Source organism: Mustela nigripes, chromosome X (assembly GCF_022355385.1).
Source record: "Mustela nigripes isolate SB6536 chromosome X, MUSNIG.SB6536, whole genome shotgun sequence".
NCBI classification, from domain to species: Eukaryota; Metazoa; Chordata; class Mammalia; order Carnivora; family Mustelidae; genus Mustela; species Mustela nigripes.
This window is the reverse complement of record NC_081575.1, coordinates 56,248,210-56,252,625: the sequence shown is the minus strand read 5'-3', so window position 1 is coordinate 56,252,625 and position 4,416 is coordinate 56,248,210.

Here is a 4,416-nt window from a genome sequence, read left to right as displayed (position 1 = left end):
GGATCATGACCTGAGCCGAAGGCAGAGGCTTTAACTCACTGAGCCACCCAGGTGCTCCTGTACTTCTTACCTTCTTTGAGGTGGCTGCTTCTCTCTGATTGATTGTGGAAATTGTTTTGTCAGTCTTTATATTGATTTCTGGGGTATTTAGGATGATTAGTTATCTGGTTGTGTTCATGGAATAAGGTGCACCTATGGTCTTACTCCACCATCATTTTCTTCTTCTCATGGCTTTTTTGTTTAGTCAAGTGCCCCAAGGGTGACCTTTTGTGAAAGGCAAGATGAGTCCAGAGCATAGTCTGGGATGGAGACTGAGAATTAAATTGCTTTGCACATAAAAAGCACTTTTTTTAAAGGGAGCCAGAGGACTGGAAGACATAAGTTTCCTAAAAAATATATATATAAAATAGAAATGAAAAACCTGTCAGAATTCTATCTAGAGATAACTATTTACATTTTAATGACTATCTTCTCTTCTTTCTCTAATATATACATATATAATTTTATAATAAAAATATACATAAAGTATAATTATATAATTATATAAAATTTTAAAATATAATTGATATGTGGTAGCTACCTCTTTTTGCTTAGCAATATATTATTAATCTTCCCCCATGCTATACCATTACATACAACATTTTAAAATTTGTTGCCACTGCGCAAATATTTATTAAACACCAACCATATGGCAAATTGTTTAAGGCCCTGTTGAACATTTATCAAGTGTCTGGTGCTATGGCAAATGCTTTATATATATATATATATATATATATATATATATATATATATGTAATCCCATTTAATCCCCACAATAAGGTAGGCATAATGACCGTAATTTCTTAGAGAAAGTGAGGCTTAGAGAAATTAAACTTACTAAGATCATACAACTTGGTTTGAGCCAATATTCAAACCCAGAGCTAGTGTGATTCCTGAGCTCACTGCTTTGAACCAGATGCTGAGTTACTTCACTGTTTGTGTATATGTTTTCTTTAATATGACATTTGATGTGCATTTTTGTTTCCAGTTTTATAGTGTTAAACAGTGTTCCAGTCAGCATATTTGTGTAATATGTTTTTAAATAAAAATCACTTTAAATATGTCTGGAGAACCCAGAAACTTTTTAGAAAAATATCAGTAGATGAAACACAAAAGCTCTATTTAAGATATTTAAATACCTTTCATTTGATATATATGACACTTAGGTAAAAGATCTCCCTCAATATACAAGGTTCAGCAAATACCCAGGGAGTATCAAGTTAGGATATACTTTTCATATTAAAAAATGTAGGGGTGGAAAGACTGTGGGGAGGGGCAAGGTGGCAGGTAAGTAGGAGACACTGTATCAACTGTCCCCTAAAGTGAACTAAATACCTACCAGAACACTCTGAACACCCATGAAATCAGTCTGAGATGTAGGATTATACATTTCTGGTTCTCTCTGGGGGCAGTAGACACCAATGGAGAGGTAAGGCAGTGTGGGACTGCTCAGACTAATATCAGAGGATAGGCAGAAAGGGGAGGGAGCCACCTGAAGCAATCCACTGGAAAGTAATACCCCAATACAAGAGTGCCCTGTGATTGGGGACCAGCATTAGCTTGGAGTCTGGTTAAAAGCACTCAAAAAGAGCAAAAGAGCTTAAGGGGCAACTGGTAGAATGGGGCAGTCATGAGCACAGGTCTAAGCCCATGGACCTAGGATGGCCACTGCCAGCAACTACCCATGCCAGAGAGAGTCTGGTGGGGCCTCTATTCCATGGTCCCTGAGCTCCTGGCATTGCATGGCTTGCACTGCTGCTCAGCTGGGGGCACTCTTGTCCCCGCATGAGGGAGTCTGGTGTGGGTGCCAGCCTGTGCTCTCTGGAACTACAGCCTTTTGCACTCTGCAAGCACTGTGCGACTGGTGTCTAAACCACTCCCTGCCTGAGAAAGCTCCATATGAGCACTAGCTGGCAGTCACCTACCAAGGGTCTGGACCTTCCCATCCCAGGCCTGAAGGAACTTGGTGCAATCTCTGGTCAGGATCCCTTGGTGCACCCGGTGGCATGAGCCTGGTCCCCAGACAGCAGTCCCGACAAAAGCAACTACTGGAAGTGGGCTCCCTGGACCAATATCATTGCAGTTCTAGTGGCACAGGTGTGCAGAGACAAGCGGGCACTTTGGGTGATCCCCTGAGACAGTGGCTGGGGGCCCATACACTACCTGTGGGAGGTTGCGTGGCTCAGCAGAGTTTGCAAAGGAGGAATCTGTGTGTTCTGGGCCACCCAGAAAGGAACAGTCTGAGGCTTCTCTCTGAGACAGAGATCTGGGTACAATTTTCTTTCCACTAGCCCCCCACCCCACCAAAAGCCGCAAAAAGCTGCCAAAGAACAAAAACCTCCAGATAACAAAAACATGAAAAACTGTTTTCTGCAGATCCCAGCCCCTTGATTGGGGGCAAGACGATGCAACCCAAGCAAGACTGACTGAAAAACAATGTGGCAGGTCCCTCCCCCAGAAGGAAAGCCAAAAAAATGAGAAGACAACCACTACAGGGTCCCCATAAAACTGTAAAACACCAACATTGGGAATAAAAATATATTAAGCTCCCAGCATTGCCCTAAAACCTGTATATTTCATAGATACAACTCTTTTTTTAATTTGTTCTCACAATTCTTGATCTTTTAATTTCTTTAACCTACCTACCATTACAACCAGAGGTTTAATACAACATACTCCATAGCAACCTTTTAACTTGAACTTTATTCATACATATATCTGTATTTTCTTTTCTTTTTTCTTTTTTAAAAAATACATATGGATATAAGCTTAAAGGTAATCCTTTTTCCTTATTCAATCCTACCCCTATATATACACCAGTTTTAATCTCCCATTATCTGTGTTGAGTGCTTTAACAAAGATAATAAGATACACCGAGAAAGAACTAAAATAACCTTCCTCGTCCACATCAAGGATTTATATCCACCCCCCATCCTTTTCTTCTGTCAGTGTTTCTGTGTATTTGTTTTTCTTCTGGCATTATATAAATCTTAATCTTGGGGTTTTTTTTTTCTTTCCTCTCATTTACTTTTGCCCGTCTTTTTGTCTGTTGGTTTTTGTTTATATACCTTATAAATCTTACTTTTGGGGCTTAATCTGGTGAGCCCTAGAATTCTTTCTTTTTGGTAGTGACTTCTGATTTCTCCAAAGCATTGCAGGATGCACCTTGCCTGGATCATTGTTGATATAATCAGATTTAAATCCCCTCAACCACCTCTCACCAAAATGATTACCAGGAGGAACACCCAACAGAGGAAAAATTCAGATACTGTGCCCTCTCCATTAGAACTATTGGATATGGACATAAACAGTATGTCAGAAAGGGAATTCAGAGTAACAATTATCCAGGCAATGCCTAGGTTGGAGAAAACCATTAGTGACATCATAGAATCTCTAAGGGCAGAAGTGAGAGCCACCAGGGAAGAAGTTAAAAATGCTATCAATGAGAGCCGATCTAATATAAATACTCTAAAAGGTAGGATAACAGGGGCAGAAGATAGAATTAGTGATCTAGAGGACAACATAATAGAGAAGAGGATCAAAAGGAGGGATGGAACAAACAGCTTAGAGGCCATGAAAATAGAATTAGGGAAATAAATGATGCCATGAAACGTACCAACGTCAGAATTATTGGCATCCCTGAGGAGGTGGAGAAAGAAAGAAGACTAGAAGATATAGTTGAACAAATTCTGGATGAAAATTTTCCTAGTCTGGGGAATGGAACAAGTGTTCCTGTCCTAGAGACAGAAAGAACACCCCCCAAGATCAATGAATCTGGAAAGACCTTGAGGCACTTAATTGTGAAACTGATGACTCATAATTTTAGATAAGAACTTCTGAGGGCAGCAGGGGAAAGAGTTTCCTTACATACAGAGGAAGGTCTATCAGAATAACATCAGACCTGTCCACAGAAACCTGGCAAGCCAGAAAGGGCTGGCAAGACATATTCAGGGCACTAAATGAGAAGAACATGCAGCCAAGAATACTTTATCCAGCAAGGCTGACATTCAAAAAGGATGGAGAGATAAAGAGCTTCCAAAACTGGCAAGGTTTAAAAGAGTAGTGACTACCAAGCTGACACTACAAGAAATATTAAGGGGGGGTTCTATAAAAGAAGAAAGAACCCAAGAGTGGCATATAACAGAAATTTACAGAGACAGTCTATAGAAACAAGGACTTTACATGCAACATGGTGTCAATAAAAACATACCTTTCAATAATCATGCTTAACATAAATGGCCTAAATGCTCCCATAAAATGGTACAGGGTTGCAGATTGGATAAAACAAGAGGACCTGTCCATATATATGCTGTCTACAAAAGACATGTTTGGAACCTAAAGATACATCCAGACTTAAAGTGAAGGGATGGAGAAGCA